This window comes from Nyctereutes procyonoides, unplaced genomic scaffold (assembly GCF_905146905.1).
Source record: "Nyctereutes procyonoides isolate TBG_1078 unplaced genomic scaffold, NYPRO_anot_genome, whole genome shotgun sequence".
In the NCBI taxonomy this organism is placed as follows: domain Eukaryota; kingdom Metazoa; phylum Chordata; class Mammalia; order Carnivora; family Canidae; genus Nyctereutes; species Nyctereutes procyonoides.
Window position 1 is genome coordinate 84617506 of NW_026575140.1, and position 22169 is coordinate 84639674.

The 22169-nt window shown below is 48.7% G+C and overlaps 1 protein-coding gene across 8 annotated transcripts in view; it reads left to right on the plus strand.

The window, feature by feature from the left end:
- The first annotated feature begins 1848 nt into the window (after window positions 1-1848).
- Window positions 1849-22169, plus strand: part of TMEM45B (transmembrane protein 45B) — a 49439-nt gene continuing 29118 nt past the window's right edge. The window contains exons 1-3 of one of the 8 annotated variants that reach the window (XM_055305206.1): window positions 1849-2071; window positions 5232-5329; window positions 15528-15590. The gene's annotated coding sequence lies outside the window, so the exon portion shown is untranslated. Of the gene's footprint in view, window positions 2072-5231; window positions 5330-15527; window positions 15646-17651; window positions 17704-17752; window positions 17773-22169 lie in introns of those variants that run through there. The other 7 variants (XM_055305204.1, XM_055305202.1, XM_055305208.1 and 4 more) reach the window with 7 other exon arrangements.

Genomic DNA, 22169 nt, shown 5'->3' on the forward strand with positions numbered 1-22169 from the left:
CCGCAGTGGGGACCGGAGCCTGCTGCTCCAGAGGACAATGCCCCACGTCCCTTCTTCCCCTGCTGGGCCCACACGGGGGAGCCTCACGCCTGCTTCTCCAGCCAGACACTAGGTCCTCACCTCTCTCAGGTACAGCCTCCAGGAAGCCCAGTTTACAGGGTTTTGCATCTCACCCAAAATTAGCAGGCGTGAAAAGAAAAAACAACAGAAAAATACCATCCATAATGAAGAGAAAAAGCAAACATGAAGCCACATGCAGAAACAACACAGATTACGTACAGTTAGTGGATAAGAACACAGCAGGTTCCCTGCAACCGCTGCGTATAACTGTTGCCTACATGTTCAAGAAGTCAGAGGGGAGACTGGACGTGCCGGGAGAGACGTGGAAGGTACAAGAAGACCCAAGTTGAACTTCTGACAATAACACTACAATTCTTTTTTAATTTTTAAAATATTTTTAAGAGGCAGGGGAGGGGCAATGGGGGAGGGAAAGAGAGAGAATCCTGAGCAGGCTCCACGCCCAGCGTGAATCCTGCTGTGGGGCTTGAGCCCACGACCCTGAGATCAGGGCCTGAGCCAAAACCACAAGTCGGAGGCTTAACGGACTGGACCACCCAGGCACCCCTGTGTCCTAATATTTAAGAGCATCTCTAATAGAAATACTAATTAAAATAGGGATAGAAAGAAATGACTTAAACATGGTGAAACTGTTCATCAAAAACGTTCAACTTCAGCTTTCAATCACGATGAAATAACAGAGATTGGAGTTACCCTCCCTCCTTAAACAACCAAATGCTGGACAGAATATGTGAAACAGGAGTTTTCAGACATTGCACTTCCACCAGGGCAGGTCAGTGACCCTGGAGAGAAGGAAAACAAGGGAGGTGACCCCAAAAAGTGTCCCCGAGTCTCCAGGCTGGATGGGGAGGGGGAAACCAACACAGAGCCCAGGATTCTCACCCGGCTGAGGAGACAGTTTCAGAGCTCGAGGAGGACAAGGTGATGAAAATTGTTAGCAAAGGATCAGAGGGGGAGATGGAGAGAGTGAGAGAGCGAGAGAGAGAGAGAGAGAGAGAGCGCTCCGGAGATGGCAGAGGGCTCCCCGCAGTCTCTGGCCCACGGTGTATGGCAGGTGGAAGGAAGCCTCCAGGGCCCGGAGCCAACACCAGGGAGGGGGAGGCAGATCAAGCTGGGGCGCTCACCCAGGGCAGGGATCGTGCCCCCCCCCCACTAGCCGGGTGGGGACACTGCCTCTTCCCTGAACCTCAGACACAGGGCTCAGAAGCACAGTGCCTCAGTGGGACCGAATTGGCCCTTGATGAAAAGTTGGCTTAGAGATGCCGGGTGGCTCAGTGGTTGGGCATCTGCCTTGGGCTCAGGGCGTGACCCCGGGGTCCCGGGATCAAGTTCCACATCAGGCTCCCTGCACGGAGCCTGCTTCTCCCTCTGCTTAGGTCTCTGCCTCTCTCTGTGTATCTCATGAATAAATAAATAACATCTTTTAAAAGAAAGAAAGAAAAAGAAAAGTTGACTTAGACCTGTCCTATCAGACCCTTAAAAGCAAGCCTCAGAAAAAATCAAACCCATTCCAAGTAATTTACTGCATTTTTAACCCAGCCCATAAAAATCTAAAGGAATTTTAAAAAGCCAGAACCTGATAACGTACAAGTACAACGTCAGGTATCCGATCAAACATTACCAGGTATGCAAATAAGCAGGAACTGTGACCTGTAACCAGAGGGAAAAATCTATCCATCGATCCAAAAAAAAAACAAAAAAACCACAATTCAGGAGAACACCCGTTAACTATATTTTAGCCAAGATTTCACACTCTTGCCTCATCAGAGCTGTTAGCACCAGATGCCACCTCAAAATTACAGAATTGGCAGATTTCCTTTCCCTGATTTTTGGTGCTAACAAACCAAAAAGTTGTTAAAGGGGAAGAGAAACCAAAGCCGGACCGACCTAGGTTATTTCTGAGGAATTCTCTAAGCTTCAAGGTTTCCAGTCCTGCTTCACTCGGCTCCGTTCCATTCTTCCTGCCTTCCATCGTTCGTCCTTCCTTCCCCTGGTAAGTGCATTCCTGTTTTTGTTTTTCACAGAAAAAAAAATTCGAAAACAAAAACTCAAATATATATATATATTTATGTATGTGTATATATATATGTTTTATATACACACACCAACTTACGCACAGCCACTATTAAACAAATGCTTCCAGGTTGTCCTTTTTGCTTTAGATCTTTCAAATAATAGAAAACATTTATATTACGCTGCTTTGTGCCAAGCACAGTAAGTGCCACGCAAATCTGTATATATTCTCATATGAAATACGTGTTTCGGCAATTAGATCAGCCCCGTGTAATAGGTATTATCCTCATTCCTATCCTACAGGTGTAGAAACTGAGGCACGGGGAGGTTCAGACGGCTGCACTAAGTCACACGGCTGATAACTGGCAGCTTTGGGTTTGGGCTCAGATAATCAACAACCAGAGCCCACGATTTCCATCATAAACTCTACTGCCTGTAACTGAAGTACAGAGGCTATAGAGCAGACCGCCTATTTTTTTTAAATTAAACTACACAGACATAACCAGTACAGATCCCTCTCATTCTTTTCCTTCCCCACGTCCCTCCAAAGAACCACTAATCTGCAGGGGTTCCCACACACGGTCTCCCCCTCACCTCTTCCCACCTATGGATCTCAGATGAAGATGATTGAGTGAATCCCATTACCCAGCCTCCACTGCCATCGTTAACTATGATTCAACGTGTTTTGTATGTAGCTTCTAAATTCCGTATTTCACCCATGTTGGTGATGGTGGTGGTGGTGGTGGTGGTGGTGGTGGTGGTGTGCGTGTGAGCTTTAAATTTATATAAAGGGCATTTTACTACATAGACCTTGTATTATTCCTTATTATTTTTACTCAGCACTGTTTTTACAACATATCCATGTTGTTATATGAATTTCATCGCTGCTTCTAATGTGCACAGCATTCCCTCGCATGCAGCAACTGCATTTGTCTAATCGTCTCCAACTACAATGACCATTTCTAGACATGTCTTGCTGTGGGCCCGTGTGTGAATTTCTCTGGAACACACGAATCCTTAATTTTTTCTTAAAGATTTTATGTATTTATTCATGAGAGACACAGAGAGAGAGAGAGGTAGAGACACAGGCAGAGGGAGAAGCAGGCTCCATGCAGGGAACCCTATGTGGGATTCGATCCCAGGACCCTGGGGTCACGCCCTGAGCCAAAGGTAGATGCTCAACCGCTGAGCCACCCAGGCACCCCTGGTTTTTGATACCTTTACTGAGCTATAACTTACAAAAAAAATTCACCCATTCTAACTGCACAATTTAATGATTTTTTTTAATTTATTTATGATAGGCACACAGTGAGAGAGAGAGAGGCAGAGACACAGGCAGAGGGAGAAGCAGGCTCCATGCACCAGGAGCCCGACGTGGGATTCAATCCCGGGTCTCCAGGATCGCGCCCTGGGCCAAAGGCAGGCGCCAAACTGCTGCACCACCCAGGGATCCCCAATTTAATGATTTTTAGTGAATTTTTGAAGATGTGCAAATATCACCAAGCTGAGTTGTAGAAAACTTCCATTGTCCCACAGTATTCCATCTTGCCCAACTGCCATCAGTCCCTACCCCAGCTCCCACCCCAGCCCCAGGCAACCATTCATCTGCTTTTCCATCTCTATACGTTGTCTTCTCTGAGCACTTCTTATAAATGGAATCATTTTGTATGTGGTCTTTTCTTTTCTTTTTTTTAAGATGTTATTTATTTATCCATGAGAGACACAGAGAGACATAGGCAGAGGAAGAAGCAGGCTCCCTGTGGAGAGCCCGATGTGGGACTCAATCCCAGACCCCAGGATCATGACCTGGGCCGAAGGCAGATGCTCAACCCTGAGCCACCTAGGAGTCCTGTGGTCTTTTCTATCTAGCTTTTTTCACTTAGTTTTTTACATAGTTTTTACAGTCATACATGTTGAAACTTCTATTAGTGTTCATTTATTTCTGCTGTTGAGTAGGATTCCACTTCATAGATGTAACACGTCATCCATTCACCAGTGGACTGACATTTGAATTGTTTCCAGTTTTGAATATTATATATAATGCTAGTATGAAAATTTGCTTGTAAGTCTTTTACATGTTTTCATTTCTCTTGGATATAAAGCTAACAGTGAAATTTCTGGGTCACATGATAGTTTAACTTTATAAGAAACTGCTAAATTGTAATCTAGAGTGGCTGTACCATTTTACACTGCTATAAGCAATATATGAGGGCTCCAGTTTCTCCACATCCTCCTCAACTCTTACTATTTTCTGGGTTTTTTTATTTTTATTTCCATAATTGTTTCTGATTAATATCATCTTGGGTTTTTTGCAGGGGAGTCTGTATTTTTTTATTCTAATCATCTTAGTGAGTGTATTGATATCTCATTATGATTTAATTTGCATTTTCCTAGTAATTTCCATTTTCCTTTCTGGGATTTTTTTTAAAGATTATTTAGTTATTTAAGAGACGGAGAGCACACACACAAGTGGAGGGGTGGGAGCAGAGGGAGAGGGAGAGAGAATCTCAAGCAGGCTTCCCACTGAGTGCAGAGCCTGACACAGGGCTCGATCCCAGGACCCAGGGATCATGACCTGAGCTAAAACCAAGAATTGGATGCTCAATCAACTAAACCACCCATGTGCCCCTCTTTTTTATGGGCTTTTAGATATTCACATATCTTTGTCGGTGAAATGTCTGTTTAAGCACTTTGCCTGTTTTTTAATTGGGCCTCCTTACTATTAAATTATAAGACTTCTTAGTACATCCTAGATAAAAATCCTTTATCGGATATACACCTGGGAAATAGTTTCCCCTAGCCTGTGGCTTAACTTCATTGGTGTCTTTTGAGTTTTTAATTTTGACAATGCCCAGTTTATCAAATTCTTCTTTCATTGATCATGCTGTTGGTATGGATATCTCGGGTCCTCTCTGGTCTATCCTGTGCAGACATGTGGGAACTTATCCAGACCTTATTGCTGTCTCATGTTCCTGATATTCCTGTTAATTTTTTTGGTCAGTCCCCCAGTTAATTGTTGCAGGATTGCAACCTCAGTCTAGCTGAGCCACTGGTTTTATCTGCTTGTTTGCTCCTGAGATCATAACTATTACTTCCAGTCCTGCTAGGAGTAACTTTTTCTATGCTTATTCAAAACCAAGGGAGATCCCTCTGGCAGTGAAGCTCTGGGTTTTCACAGCTTGAACATCCTGGTACAATATCCCACAATCTGAGGCAGCAGAAATGGGAGCAGTCTCAGGTAAGATAGTCACAGAATTTACTGGGTTTTTTGTTTGTTGGTTTTTTTTTTTTTTTTTAAGATTTTATTTATTTGAAAGAGAGAGCATGAGCAGGGGTCAGGGGGACAGAGAGAGAGGGACAAGCAAACTTCCCATTGAATGGGGAGCCCTACACAGGGCTCCATGCCAGGACACTGGGACTGTGACCTCAGCTGAAGGTAGATGCTTAACCAACTGAGCCCCAGAACTGTTTTTATTCAAAGTTTAATATTTTATTAATAACTGCCTCTAAAGTAGTCATATGCCTTTGGTCTATTTCCAGAGCCCTAGAATGATTATTTTGACAATTTAGTCCAGTTTTGTGATTAACTTTGGAGGAGAGAATTTGCTGAGGAATTCCTTCTTGGCCCTGAGCAATACTGGTTTGGGAGATAGAATAATGCAGGCAAAATGACACTTTTCCTCCAAGACTTGGAACAAGACAAGGGTGCCTACTCTCACCACTCCCACTCACAAAGTACCAGAAGTCATAGCCACAGTAATCAGACAAGTAAAAGAAATAAAAGGTATCAAAACCAGAAAAGAAGAAGTCAAGCTTCATTTGTAGATAATATGGTCTTATGGAAAACCCTAAAGACTCTACCAAGAAACTGTTGAAACTAATAAACAAATTCATTTAAATTGCAGGATACAAGTCAACATATACATAGCAGTTGTGTTTCTTTCTGTGCAGAAAGTCACAAAAAGTCAGTTTATTACAAAAAAAAATCATTGCCAAGGCCAACAAAATATCAAGAAAAAATAGTCAAGAAAACAATGTCATCCAAAATAGCATCCAAAAAAAATCGGAGTAAACTTAACCAAAGAGTTCAAAGGTCTGTAAAACTATAGGACTTTGATTAAAGAAACTGAAGACATGAATAAGAAGAAAGATATCTAATTTTTATGGATTAGAAGATTTAATATTACTAAAATGCCTATACTATCTAAAGTCATCCATAGATTTGATCAAGTCTATCTCTTTCTATGTCTGTCCAATGGGTTTTTCCCACACAAATAGAAAAAAAAAACAATTTTAAAATATGTATGGAATCAAAGAAGACCATGAGTAACCAAGGAAATCTTGAGAAAGAAGAACAAAGTTGTATGCATCTCAATTTCTGCTTTCAAACTATACTACAAAGCTATAATAATCAAAATACTATGACCCTGGCTTAAAAATAGACACACAGACCAATGGAACAGAATCAAAAGCCCAGAAATAAAGCATTGCATGTATGGTCAACTAATATTTGACAAAGGAGCCAAGAACACTTAATGGAGAAAAGACAGTGTCTTCAAGAAATGGTGCTGGGGAAACCTGAATATTCACACGAAAAAGAATGAAATTGGACACTATCCTACACCCCTCACAAAAATTAACTGGAAATGAGAAAAGGAATTAACTCAAAATGAGACTTAAACATAAGAACTGAAATCATAAAGCTCCTAGAGGAAGGTATAGAGGAAAAGCCCCTTGACATTGGTCGTGGCGATGATTTTTTGGATATGACACAAAAAGTACAAGCGACACAATCAAAAATTAATAAGTGGGACTGTGTCAAACTGAAAAGTTCTGCACAGCAAAAGAAAGAATCAACAAAATGAAAACAAAACCTACGGAATCAGCAAATGTTTGTGAATTGTGTATCTGGTAAGGGATTAATATCCAAAGTAATTGAGAAACTCACACAACTCAATAACAAAAACAAAAAAACAAGACAATAATCTGACTTTTACGTGGGCAAAGGACTTGAAAGGACATTTGTTTTTCAAAGAAGGCATACACATGGCCAACAGGTACATGAAATGTACCTGTTGAAGATGCTCCACATCACTCATCATCAAGGAAATGCAAATCAGAATCACAATGAGCTATCACCTCATTCATAACCCAATAAAGCTGAAAAAAATTGAGAATTTTTACTTATTTTACTGGCTATTATTCCTCTTTTTTTAATTTATTTATTTATGATAGTCACAGAGAGAGAGAGAGGCAGAGACACAGGCAGAGGGAGAAGCAGGCTCCATGCACCGGGAGCCCGACGTGGGATTCGATCCCGGATCTCCAGGGTCGCGCCCTGGGCCAAAGGCAGGCGCGAAACCGCTGCGCCACCCAGGGATCCCATTATTCCTCTTTTTTAAAGTGGCTATTTAACTCCTTTGTTTATGTTTAAATGTGTTGTGTGTCTACTTCTCACCGGCTTGTAGACATTATTTGTATATTTTGCATATGCATCCGTCATCAGATACACGTTGCAAATATTTTCTCCCAGTCTGTGGCTGTCCTTTTCAGTTTCTTAACACCGTCCTTTTCAAAACACAAGTTCTTAATAAGGTCTCATCTATAAATCTTTTCTTTTATGATTGGTGCTTTTTTTATGCACTTTGTAGGAATATTTTCTTATTCCCCAGGTTGTAAAGATAATTTTTTCTATATTGTCTTCTAAAGCCTTTTTTGTTTTGCCTTTCACAATTAGATCTACAATCCACTGTAATCGATTGTGTGTACCTGTGAGAGGGAGGGATCAGTGTATAAGAACTTCTGTATCGAGGCACAATTGACCCAGCTCTGTTTATCGAAAGGTGACCCTTTCCAGCGGTGTATTGCACTGCACACTCTGGCATAAAGCAAGCGACTGTATGTGGATGGGCCAGCTTCTGGACTCCGTTTCCTGCTCTTTTTGATAATTAGTCTATTCTTGGGCCTATTTCCATACTATTGTGTTTACTGCAACTTCATAGTAAGTCTTGATATCTGATCATGTTAATCCTTCAGCTTTGTTCTTCAAGTTTGTCTTAGCTCTTCTTACCCTTTTTGCATTTCTGTATTTGTTTTATTTTTTTATTATTTTTATTTTTTATTAATAGTAAATTTATTTTTTATTGGTGTTCAATTTTGTATTTGTTTTAAAATCAGTTTGTTTTTCACTCTCTCTCTCTCTCTCTCTCTCTCTCTCTCTCTCACACACACACACACACACACACATCTTCCAGTGATTGACTGAGATGGCATTGAATCTATAGATCAATTTACAGATGATTAGATCATTATTATACGGAGTCTTTCAATATATGAACATGGTGTATCTCTCTTTTTCATAAGTCTTTAAATTCTTTCAATATAGTTTTACAGGTTTTGGGGTAGAAGTCTTGGCCATGCAGTGTTAGATTTATTAATGTCAATTATCTCATTAGAAATTGCCAAATGGTGGGGTGCCTGGGTGACTCAGTTGGTTGAGCCTCTGACTCTTAATTTCAGCTCAGGTCATGATCTCAGGGTCGTGAGATGGAGCCCCCCATCCCAACTCTCCCTGTTCTGGGTATGGAGCCTGCTTAAGATTCTCTCTCTGCCCTTCCTGCCCTCCTGTGCTTGCTCTCTCTCTCTCTCTCTCTCTCTCTCTCAAAAAAAAAAAAAAAAGCCAAATGGTGATTTTCTAATTCTATCATTCATTCTGAACGTATTAGCTAGAATTTTTCTACAAATATTCTCTAAAACTATCTAATTTCTCTGCTATATAGTTCATTGAAGAAAACCAAGATAAGGGCACCTGGATGGCACAGCTAGTCAGGCTTCTGACTCCTGCTCAGGCCTGATCTCAGGGTCATGAGATCCAGCTCCACATGGGAAGACCAGCACGGAATCTGCCTGGGATTCTCTCTCTCTCTCCCCCTTTGCCCCTCCTGTTCATGGTCTCTCTCTAAAATAAATAAGATGTTTTGAAGGAGAAAGAAGAGGAGGAAGAGGAAGAAAGAAGAGGAAGAAAGAGGAGGAGGAGGGGGCAGGATAAATACTTAATTCTTTTCCTTTAGTTACTAATAAGTTGGTGCCCTCAGTGACCCCCAAAACTATCTGACTAGTTTTGCCCTTGTTGGTAAAGGACATCTCGTGTGCAGTCTTTCAGTCCCCAGCCGGCACCCGGAGAATGGGCCTTGGGCCTGGAACACTTCCTTACCAAGAGACACAGCCCACGCACGGGTGCCAGGCTCACAGACTTCTTCTGTTTAATCATGCGTGTCGACGGCCTCAAGCACACCCCGAGCATTCAGTATTTCAGACCCCATGGGGAGGAGTTGGGGTCTTTCCACTCTGGACAAGAAGGGCCCATACAGACTCATTGCCCTGCAGTGGCTGTTAGGAGTGGACCGGGACCTTGGTGGCCATGGGGGACTGATGAACACTATCGGAGCTGACCTGCTGCCTGTGCCATTCGGTGCTCTACTGCGCTGTGTCTTCCTTGCTGACTCTGATACCGGCAGGCAGTGAGCAGAGTGGTTGGACTTTCACTCCAGGTGGCTTGTGTTGTGAGGAGCTTCGCTGTCCTCTCAGTAGCTGAAGTCCTTCCTTTGGATTGGTAACTGGGTCACTGTGTTCTGCTCGGCAGTTGAGCACAGTGAGCAGGGTCACCATCTCTGGCGTGGTGGAAGCACAAGGGCTTGTCAGCCCCAGCGCCCCAGGGTGATGCCAGCCCCCCAAGAATCATGGGCTGCTTTCTTCTGCCTTGTAGGGATGTAGATAATCTCTGTGTCAGTAGGAATATGCTGGTGCAATGGATGAGGGCAGACATACAAGAAGTGGGTCCTAAGAAGAAAACCTATACCTTGGCTCTTGGCCACCCTGGCATTGCCACACCACCAGCCAACTCCCATGGTATTGCAACGGTCTGTTGGTGTTCACTGAGACAACATGACTGCTGGTTGACTTCCAAGCTGCACTCCGGCAGTGGGTGACTCCTCACCCCTTCCCTGTCCTTAGAACGTGCCTCCCACTCACTTTTCCCTCTTTTGGCTGGGACTGGGCATGGGCATTCTGCTCAGTGGCCTGAACTCCGTGCAGGGGTGATGGTTGCAAAGGCCACTCAGGCCACCAAACCTTGCTACATTTTCACCAATTTGTGGGTCATTGCCAGTGGCCTAGCCACCTGGTGAGAAGAATGGAAACCAAGTGTGGGGACATGAACTATGCCGGCAGCTTGCTGCCTGGAAAGGAAAAATATATGCTAATGCCCATGTTAATGCTAATGGCAAAGGACTTTTTAAAAGGGAACATGAATGAACTCTCATGCCCATCAGGCTTATGCCCAATGGGTAACAGCAGTAGCCCAATGGATACACCAATAAACTGGACATGAAAGTCCACTTCAGATGCAAGAAAATGCCAAGGCCCAAGGAGTGATCCTGGAAGATGTCAGGACTAAGGAGGTAGTACAATCTTGGGATTCTTGTCAATGGGCACAAATCATCCAAAGAAGAGGAAGGTCTGAAGTGCTGCTGGAACTGCCACCCACATATTTGGAGCATTTCCCTCCCAGACTCCAACAGTCCACATGTGGCCTGTTGCTAATCTGACAGGAGTCCCAAGCCATCAATGGTTTTGATCAGAGACTGACACCCTCAGTGCAGGTTCAGATCCCTAGGGCACCTAGTACCCCATGCACGAAGCTTTCCTGGACCAGAGACATCAAGCGAGAGGCAGACTTTAAATGTCACCGATGGTATGGGACCGTCAGACATCATGCAACTTCACCACCTAACCTTGTAGTTAAACCAGACATAAGCTTCATACAATCGGCCTGGAGACTCTTCTGACAAGCGCTTCCCAACCAGACTGACGTGTGCTCCTCTGAGTTAGATGTTCTCTGAGGGGTTACACTGGCCTATGAAGTGCTTGTCACCCTCAGATGGGGCGTTGGGATTTCACCCCAGTGGTGATGGAACAGGGCGCGGCTGTGCGATCGCCAAGGCCTCTAGCAGCGTAATATCAATAATTCAGGGAAGGCGGAAACCACACTGTAGAAAATCCAGGCGCAGATGGAATGGTTACCAGCTCGCAGGTCCCCCCAGACTAACTCTTTCACATCTTTAGTTGAAATAACACAAGTACCTAAGGTCCCAGGTGAGGACCATCCTGGTTAAGGCCTGGCCACCCTCTTGGGTCTGGTCCTCCTAATGACCCTAGTAAGATGCTGTCTCAAAATGACAGAGAGGCAGCAAAGCACAGCCACATAATAGGCGATTTAGGGGCCTCAGGGGACCCGACTTCACCTCCAAATTCAAGATGGGCAATGGTCCTGCTGGATTTGATAGGTTTCATCTGCTGTTTCAGTGGCCGGGTGAGGACCGAGGGGTGGAGGCCAGGAAAGGCAGTCTCACGTGCAGCCTTCCAACTCCACAAGGCCCCATAAACATGGAACAAGAGACAGAGGGCCCACACAAACGTGCTGGGCTTACAGCCTTGTGCGGAAACGTTTCCCTGCTCCAAACGCAGCCTGTGCCCCTTTGTTCTGCTTAAGACTGTGCATCGGTGCCCCCCAGGCACCCCCACCCTTCCGTTCCCCCCCTCTCTGGCAGAGGAGCTGGGGTCCTTCTGCGCTGGCGTAAGAGGGGTGTGGATCAACCAACTGCCCTACATGGGCCGCTGGGGCTGGAGGGGACCCAGGACTGTTAGACCTGAGCTCGCTCTGCTCTTCTCTGCACAAGTAAAGCCTCATTCCACCCAGTGCTGTGCTGTGGGGTCCTGGCTGACTATGAGACCAAGACGCAGTGGGCAGGACGTTGGATCTCTCCCCGGGGAGTTGACGGCGTGATGAGCACTGCCCTCTGTGCCTTGAGGGTACCCTCCTGGGACTCGTACCCAACACACTGTGTTCTACCCAAGTGTGATTTCTCTTTCTCTTTTAAACATCACTATGAATTCATGTTTTCCATATGTTCCTATGAATTGTTGGCAGCCTATCAGATTCTCCAAATGGCCCCACCTTCAGAGTGTTCCCTCAAGCTGGCCTCTGTGTCCTTTTGACAAAGCTCCTCTTTTCACCCAGATTTCCCCAAGTCAGAGCCAGAGAAAAACATCTGTGTAGGTGATTTGGGTGTGTTAGGGTAGGTGATTCCAGACACAGGAGTGAAAGACGAGTGGAGTGGCACAGGAAGAAGGGACTAGTTGGCCACTGGGACCTCTTTCCTGACTGGTATTTCTGGAGTTTTTCAAAGTATGTATCAGAACCAACCGTTACTCATGGGATGAAAGGGGAACACATTCATTGCTTAGATACCATTCCCCACCAATGGGGAGTGGCTTCATGGGCATTTATTCTTCCCAAGTTCCCAGTCGTACCTTCCAACCACCAAGTGGAGTCCTGCCAGTGTTCCACAGCCTGCGAGCCTCAAGGAAGGCCCAGGCAGGAAGCCAGAGATGAGAGCACAAACAGGCAGGGAAGCACTCTGGGGCTGCTCAAGCCTGACAAAGCTCACAGCCACCTCCACGAAACTGAGAAGTGTGACAGAGATGATTTTGGAGGCTCGCACAGGAGAGGGCTAATGCTGCTCACTTGGAGCCACTCGGGCTCAAGTCCCATCCAGCACAGAGCTTCCTTTCATGCACTGGCCAGTCGTGATTTCTGCAAGAGGATTAGTGGAAAACAACAGTCTCCACTGCTCAGCTGCCTCTGAGGCCATGCCAGGGATGGTCATCACATAGCAACCCAGGTTCCCTTGGCCTCACCAGCCTTCAGCTTGGAGCACCCTTCTGAAAAGAAGTTCTCTCTCCCCCCCAGTGTTATTCTCACCAGGTAACCAAAGTAGCCCTCCACACCTTCCTTTCTACTCACACATGCAACACACACACCCTGTGCTTGTAAGTCTGCGTGACCACATCATTGTGAAACAAAGCAACAAACAAAAAGAAAAGAAAAAATAAACTGGATCTAGCAGACATAGACAGAATGCTTCTAGGACGTTCTCCAGGATTCAGAAAGAAAGATATCATACAACTCTGACATACAGAGTCAGTGCAATCCCTAACAAAATCCCAAAGATTTTTCTTTTTGTAGGCATAGAAAAATTCATCCTACAACTCATATGGAATCTCAAGGATCCCAAATAACCAAAACAATCTTGAAAAGGACAAATTTGAAAGACTCATACTTCCTGACCTGAAATTCACTACAAAGTGACAATAATCAAAACAGTGTGGTACTGGCACAAAGACAAACATTCAGTGTAAAAACAGAGATCCCAGAAATAAACCCTTGCATATAAGGTCAAGTGATCTTTTTTTTCTTACAAGACTGCCAAGATGATTCAATGGGGAAAGGACAATCTTTTCAACAAATGGTGCTGGGAAAACTAGATATCCGCACGTAAAAGAATGAAGTTAAGGACACCTGGGGGCTCAGTGGTTGAGCATCTGCCTTTGGCTCGGGGCAGGGGTCCCGGGGTCCCAGGCTCAAGTCCTGCATTGGGCTCCATGCAGGGAGCCTGCTTCTCCCTCTGCCTCTCTCTGTGTCTCACATGAATAAATGAAATCTTTTTTAAAAATGAAGTTATATCGGGATCCCTGGGTGGCTCAGCGGTTTGGCGCCTGCCTTTGGCCCAGGGCAAGATCCTGGAGACCCGGGATCGAATCCCACGTCGGGCTCCCGGTGCATGGAGCCTGCCTCTCCCTCTGCCTGTGTCTCTGCCTCTCTCTCTCTCTCTGTGTGTGACTATCATAAATAAATAAATAATTAATTAAAAAAATGAAGTTATATCCTTACCTAACACCATATACAAAAATTAAGTCAACATGAATAAAAGATTCAAACATAAGAACTAATACTATACAAATCTTAAAAGAGAACGTAAGGGGAAATCTTCATGACATTGAATTTGGCAGTGATTTCTTCGGTATGACATCAAGAGCATAGGCAACAAAAGCAAAAATAGAATATTGAATTTTTTTTAGAAAAATTGAATTTTATCAAAATTAAAACTTTTTGCATCCATAGACACTAACAGAGTAAAAGATTGGATAATGAGCAAGCCTGTAAGATCTTCCAAAAGAATAGTCCATTATGCCAGCAATATTTATAAAGTAAACAATTTCCCATTGAATTAAAAGCCATCCTTGTGGGGGCACCTGGGTGGCTCAGTCAGGTCGGCATCTGCCTTCGGCTCAGGTCATGGTCCCAGGGTCCTGGAATGGAGGCCTGAATCTGGCTTCCTGCTGCTAGGGGACCCTGCTTCTCCCTCTCCCTTGCCTGCAGCTCCCCCTGCTTGTGCTCTCTGTCTCTCTCTCTCTCTCTCTGTCAAATAAAATAATAAAATAAAATAAAATAAAATAAATAAAAAATAAATAAAAAAAGAAGAAGAAGCGATCTTTGTGTTTATCAAGACCCACATACACTTGGATCTGTTTCTAGACACTAATCTGTTTCATTGTTATATTAAACGGCTTTCTCATAATTGGTAGCTGTTTGGTATTCATTCGTGGCTGTTGATATATTAGTAATTTATCTTTTGTTAACTGTTTAAGCTACTTGATTTGTGTTATTCTCACAGACCAAGTTAAAGACAGTCTAACTTACTTTGTAAAAACTAGTCTGTCCTGGCACTTGGATATTATCATTGGAGGCATACACAATTTTCTCAGTTCCAATTTTTCAGTGTTAAGAAGCATCTCAGGGTAGGCACCTGGGTGGCTCAGTGGGTTCAGGGGCCGCCTTCGGCTCAAGCCCTGACCCCGGGGTCCTGGGATCAGCCCGGCATCCAGCTCACTGCTCATCAGGGAGTCTGCTTCTCCCACTGCATCTCCCTACCCCCTGCTTGTGCTCGCTCTCTCACTCTCTCTTTCTCTCAAATAAATAAATAAAAGGTTTTTAAAGAAGAAGAAGAAGAAGAAGAAGAATCTCTACCCACCAGTAACTACAACAGAGAGGTCACAGGCCTGTCTCATCCTCAAAGCCTTAGAGGAAAATGTCACTCAAGAGAGAGCCTGGCCCTTGCAGGGAGCTAGCGACAGGGGACAGTCTCCCTGGGTAACAGACATCCAGGACTCCACCTTCTCAAAAACAGTGGACATGAGCTAGTGCCAAGATGAGGCCTGGTGGTTAAATAAACTCCCAAGTTGATAGGAAATTAAAGTGGTGCTCCGGCAGGGGCGCGGGGCCCTTACCCTCGGGCTGCCGCAGCGCTCTCGCCCTGCTCTTCCACAGGCCTGGTTTGCCCTGCTGTTACAGAGGAAAGATGCTTTATTCTCGAAAGTGCCTCCCTTCGACTTTATGGGAAAGAAAAGCTATGTGATCAAAAGGAGCTGTATTTGGGATCCCGGCCCTGCCCCGCTGCTCTTGTATCCTGCATATCCGTTGCCTTTCTTTCAGACCCACATAGAGCATCTTCCCTGAAGCCTTTCTTGTTCTCCAGCAGGGACCACGATGGAATAAGCTGGAAGGGAGGTCCTGGACCCTGACTTCTCTGCGCACCGAGGTACCCTGAGCAGCAGGTCCTTCTGCCCTGATCCTCCCCAGACTCGGGTCAGTAGGTGCGAAGCGGGGCCCTGGCTCCCGCTAAGGGGGGCCTGTAACTTCCAGGGGGACTAAGAGCGGGGCAGCCCCGTAACTCGCAGGTGGGGGCGCCGAGGCCCAGGGTCTACTACCCGAGCTGGGGTGTCTTCGCGGGGGCCAGCCCCCGCCCCCCCGCAGGGACTTCCTCGCGCTGGGTCCCCAGCACCCAGAGCCTGCGGCCCGCGGGCGCCACACCTGGAGGATGCGCGGAGGAAGGACCTAGTGACCCTGAGCTTTTGTATGGTTTTTGTTTGGGGCGGGGGGGGGATGCGAAATCAAGCCTGTATTTATCTTCATTGATTGACACGCGAACTCAATGTTTCAAACAACCGGAGTCCGCAGCGGCCATACGGCTTGGGACCGCGGGACGGAGGCGGCAGGGCCGGCGCGGGGCCCGGAGCGCGCGGGAAAGGCCCGGGCTGCAGGGACACCCGCCGGCCTCTGCCCCACGGACCCCGGGACCGCTCGCCGCCGCCGCTGCTGCGTCCCCCGAACAGCCCCTGCGCCCCGGGGCTCCCTCCGCCCAGGCTCCGGCCCCGCCTTGCTTCCCGGGGGGTCACGCTGGGCGCCGCCCGCCCTGGGTGCCGGGACCCCACCCCCGGAGGAGCAGGGCTCAGGGCGCGTGTGGGGCGGGGCTCGGCGGCGGGGCGGCGGGGGCGGGGAGGGGGAGCGGGAGCCGGGAGGGGAGCCGGGAGCTGAGCCAGGTGGGGGGGGGGGCGGGGAGGCCGGGAGCCCGAGAGGGAGAGGGAGCCGAGAACAGGAGCTGGGAGCGGGAGCAGGGAGCGGGATGCTGGGAGCCGGGAGCTGGAGCTGGAGCTAGAGCTGGAACGGGATGGGAGCTGGGAGTGGGAGCCTGGAGGCCGGGAGCAGGAGGCTGGGGAGCCAGGAGCAGAGGCCGGGAGCAGGAGGCTAGGAGGGTGGGAGCCGGGAACAGAACCGGGGGCAGGAGCTGGGAGCAGGAATGGGAGCCAGGAGTCAGGAGTCAGGTGTGGGAGCTGGGAGCCGGAGCCAGAGCAGGAGCTCAGAGCAGAGGCCGGGAGCAGGAGGCTGGGAGGCTGGGAGCAGAGGCCAGGAGGCCGGGAGGCTGAGAGGCCAGGAGCAAGAGCCGGGAGCAGGATGCTGGGAGCGGGAGCCAGGAGGCAGGAATAGGAGCTGGAGTGGGAGCCGGGTGCAGGAGCTGGGAGCAGGAGCAGGGAGTAGGAGCAGGAGCCAGGAGCGGGTGACAGGAGGCCAGGAGCGGAGGTGGGGAGCAGGAGGCTGGGAGGCCAGGAGGCTGGGAGCCAGGAACGGGAGCTGGTAGCAGGAGTCAGGGGTGGGAGCTGGGAGCCAGGAGTGGGAGCAAGAGCCAGGAGCCGGGAGCCGGGAGCCGGGAGCAGGAGCTGGGAGGCCAGGAGGCTGGGAGCCAGGAGTGGGACGCTGGGAGGCTGGGAGGCTGGGAGCCAGGAACGGGAGCCGGTAGCAGGAGCCAGGGGTGGGAGCTGGGAGCAGGGAGCAGGGAGCAGGAGCCGGGAGCAGGTGTCAGGAAGCCAGTAGCTGGGAGCGTAGGCCGGGAGCAGGAAGCTGGGAGGCTGGGAGCGGGAGCAGGGAGTGGAGGCCAGGAGCTGGGAGAGGGAGCAAGAGCCGGAATGGGAGCCAGGAGTGGGAGGCTGGAAGGCCAGGAGGCTGGGAGCTGGAAGCCAGGAGCAGGAGGGAGAGCTGGGAGCCGGAAGCTGGGAGGCTGGGAGTAGGAGTCTGGGAGGCCAGGAGCGGAGGCCGGGAGCAGGAGCCAGGAGCGGAGGCCGGGAGCGGGAGCAGGGAGCAGGGAGCAGGGAGCGGGAGACGGGAGCAGGAGCGGGAGCCAGGAGCGGGTGCCTGGATGCCGGGAGCAGGAGGCCGGGAGGCCAGGAGGCCAGGAGGTCCCTCCCAGAGGCCCCACAGGGGCGTGGAGGGGCGGGCGGGGCGGGGCGGGGCTGGCGGGGCGGGCGGGGCGCTCGCACCTGCCCGGGCGGCCGCAACAGTCGGCGCGCGGGCTGCGGAAGGCGCATAGCTGGGCGCAGGTGAGACGCCGCCGCGGGCTGCGGGCTCTCGGGGCTCTGGGGCGGGTCCCGCAGGGGGTCCCGGCCAAGGTAGGAGGCCCCGGATCGTGGGGTGGGGTGGGGCTCGGCCAGGGCGGGGGGGGGCCGGCGGGCGGGGGGGGCCGGGGGCCGCCGGTGGTCGGGAGGCGGCGGCGGCGGCCGTGCCCCGGGGGTCGGGACCTCGGGGTGTGAAGGCGCCGCCGTAGGTCGCCCGAGCCCCGGGGCTGACGCCGACGCCGCAGCTGAGTCGGGGCAGGAGGCCGAGCGACGCCCTGGAGCGGCGGCTGCTGGAGCCCCCCGCGCCGGGGTGGAGCCTCCGCGGCTCCCGGGGGGGGGGCGCGGGGGGAGCAGCGGGGTAGGGTCGGGGGAGGTTCCCCTGGACCTCAAAACCGTCTGAGGCGACCCCGCCTGGGTCCAGAAGGTGAGCCCCTGGGGAGGACCCCCTGGACGGGGAGGGATGCGCGCCCACACGGAGCACCGTCGAGACACGCGCCCCTGGAACACGTGAGCAGCCGCCGCCCCTCGCCGTCTGCCTGTGCCCCGGGCCCTGCGCCCCCATCGCGCCCCCCACCCGCCCGGCTCCTAATGTGGCCGAAGAACTTGCGGGTGGTCGCCCTCTCCTGCCAGGCGATGGCCCCCCCACCCCGACCGAGGCCGCCGGGCCCCCCGCCCCTGGACTCCGTGGGAGACGCGCGGGGTGGGAGTGGAGGCCTTGGGGAGGGCGCGGGCGGAGCGAAGGGAAGCACCGCTGCGGGGCGCGGGAGCCCGGTGTGGGAGCGCCGAGCCCCCACCTCCTGGCAAAGGACTTGGATTTCCCCAGGCCTCCTCCACGGGAGGTGCGGACAGCACCACACACCTGCCTCGCACGCGCACTCTTCCTTATGTCCCGTGGGTCCCTCCCTCACCCTTGCGCCGGGCCATGGCTGCGGACACCCAGGTGCATCTACCAAAGCTCAAGGGTGACACCAGTGATTCTATTTGGGGCGTTTCTCTACAGTCGCTGCTTGTGTCTCTTGCCTAATCTTAGCAAACGGCACTTTGAGATAGTCACGGAGAGAAAATGGGTGAAGAGAAAGAAAGACTTCTGCTTTCTTATCCCCTCCCCCCACCTTGTCATCAAGGTGACATCGGCTGCTGTGCTTCGTCGGTCAAAGTACAGATACTACTTAGGTTGATTATGATCCAAGGACTATCTCTTTTCCTCAAACGCATTTGCCTGTTGGAAACGGATAAGGGCAGTTTTACCATCTGTAGAACCACTCCCATAGCCAAAGTTCCTGTTATTGCAAAACTTTTTATAATTATAAGTAGGAGAATGGAAGTCACCACTGTGTCATCGACTAATAGGTGCCTATGAGACATAGTTCAAATCTGTATTTATTTCTAGAGATGGGTTGCGAGACAAAAACTAGATCATGCACAATACTTCACCATATCCAGTGTGGACAATTAGAAGCAACGAGTAAATCCTGTAATCCCCACGCTTCCTTTGAACTTGGCCTTAACCCTTTTAACCGGTCTTCTCCCCCAGACCTTTACTGGGGGGCGGAGGGGGGCTAGGAATAAACAGAGATGATTTCTCTGTGTGAAAAGAAAATGGGTCACAGGCTGCACTCCTGAAAGGACAAAACTCAAAAGATCTATCAGCCTTAGGGGAGGAGGAATTTCAGCTGAAGGTGCCGAAGCGCACTCGTGTGTCCCTTGCAGGATTTGGGTATCATAAGCCATTATTGATGTCTCGCTGGTATCGCTCATCGGGGGCCTTACAGAGAGTACAAGGCGATTTCCACACAGCACTGTGAGCAGAGCGATTACTTTTTTTTTAATAAATTAATTTTTATTGGTGTTCAATTTACCAACATACAGAATAACACCCAGTGCTCATCCCGTCAAGTGTCCCCCTCAGTGCCCGTCACCCATTCACCCCCACCCCCCGCCCTCCTCCCCTTCCACCACCCCTAGTTCGTTTCCCAGAGTCAGGAGTCTTTATGTTCTGTCTCCCTTTCTGGTATTTCCCACACATTTCTTCTCCCTTCCCTTATATTCCCTTTCACTATTATTCATATTCCCCAAATGAATGAGAACATACACTGTTTGTCCTTCTCCGAATGACTTACTTCACTCAGCATAATACCCTCCAGTTCCATCCACGTTGAAGCAAATGGTGGGTATTTGTCGTTTCTAATGGCTGAGGAATATTCCATTGTATACATCAACCACATCTTCTTTATCCATTCATCTTCCGATAGACACCGAGGCTCCTTCCACAGTTTGGCTATTGTGGACATGGCTGCTAGAAACATCGGGGTGCAGGTGTCCCGGCGTCTCATTGCATCTGAATCTTTGGGGTAAATCCCTAACAGTGCAATTGCTGGGTCGTAGGGCAGGTCTATTTTTAACTCTTTGAGGAACCTCCACACAGTTTTCCAGAGTGGCTGCACCAGTTCACATTCCCACCAACAGCGCAGGAGGGTTCCCCTTTCTCCACATCCTCTCCAACATTTGTGGTTTCCTGCCTTGTTAATTTTCCCCATTCTCACTGGTGTGAGGTGGTATCTCATTGTGGTTTTGATTTGTATTTCCCTGATGGCAAGTGATGCAGAGCATTTTCTCATGTGCATGTTGGCCATGTCTATGTCTTCCTCTGTGAGATTTCTCTTCATGTCCTTTGCCCATTTCATGATTGGATTGTTTGTTTCTTTGCTGTTGAGTTTAATAAGTTCTTTAGAGATCTTGGAAACTAGCCCTTTATCTGATATGTCATTTGCAAATATCCCCTCCCATTCTGTAGGTTGTCTTTTAGTTTTGTTGACTGTATCCTTTGCTGTGCAAAAGCTTCTTATCTTGATGAAGTCCCAATAGTTCATTTTTGCTTTTGTTTCTTTTGCTTTTGTGGATGTATCTTGCAAGAAGTTACTGTGGCCAAGTTCAAAAAGGGTGTTGCCTGTGTTCTCCTCTAGGATTTTGATGGAATCTTGTCTCACATTTAGATCTTTCATCCATTTTGAGTTTATCTTTGTGTATGGTGCAAGAGAGTGGTCCAGTTTCATTCTTCTGCATGTGGATGTCCAATTTTCCCAGCACCATTTATTGAAGAGACTGTCTTTCTTCCAGTGGATAGTCTTTCCTCCTTTATCGAATATTAGTTGACCATAAAGTTCAGGGTCCACTTCTGGGTTCTCTATTCTGTTCCATTGATCTATGTGGCAGAGCGATTACTTATTTCATAAACGGGGAAACTGAAACTTAGAAAGACTGAGTATCACCTGGGCTGGGGTTATCCCGCTGTTAAGTGGCCGAGGCAGGACTCAGACCAAAGCTGCTTCCCAGGGTGTCTTTTTTTGTTTGTTCGTTTAATCTGGGGATGAGAGGTGTTTGTGATTTGTTTCTCCTGAGCGTTTATTGACTATAGTCTCTGAGTTGAACTCCTAGAATCTAAATTTAGAAGCCTTCTTGTTTGGTAGACGTCATGCGCACCTTTGTTCAGTGTCACTACAAGAATACCTTAGAGCTGGAGATAGCCTGAAATATTGTCAAGCCCAATCTTTCTGTCTTTCCAAAGAACAAGGGGAGGTACAGGAAAACTAAGCAGGTACCCAGACCTACTTTGCTCAAACCCAGGCCTCCCAGTGTTCAGACCACTGCTCCTTCCAGCATGAGGTCCCTAAGGGGGGCTGGGGTGCTCTACATAAGACCTGCTTATATAAAGTAAGTGGTTCCATTTGATGTACTCTTTTCCTTTGGGGTCTGTGACCCCAAACCATAGCTTCCCTGAACCTCTGGACCCAAATAACCGTAGATTCTTCGACTCTGATTGGATTCCACCTTCTACGAGGGAAAGAGCCTCTTGGTCTGGCGCGTTGTGTTCTTCTGAGCACCGAGCCTGTAGTAGGCACTCAATAGAATGTGTTCAATACCCATCAAATAAACATTTGAACAAGTATAAGATGTCGTTAAGGACTTCACTCAGCCACAAGTAACAGAAACCCCTACTACGGTAACTTAATAAGCAAGGAGTTTGTTTTTCTCAAATAGCTAGACATCTAGAGGTGGCAGGTCCAGGGCTGGGCCAGATGTCTCTGTCTTCCCGAACCACCATCCTTAGCGTGGGGCTTGCCTCCTCCCTGAAGGGCGGGAACCTCTTCTTCCCAGGGAGGGCTTAGCAGAAGAAAAAGACAGAACAAAGGGCAGAAGGCATGTGCCAGGTCAATCTGTGTTTTTATAATAATATCATTCTTGAAAGCTCCGCCCACTCGGCTTCGTATACCTCATTCGTATAAGAATTACGTCACGTAGCCGGTCCCAACTGTAGGAGAGCCTGAGCAAATCTAGTGTCTTAGTGACCATGTTGCCACTATAACAAAATAGGGATTCTTTTAAGGAAAAAGGAGGGAATGGATACCAGGTAAACAACTAGCGGAACCTGCCGTAGTGTGTTTCATGAGTCC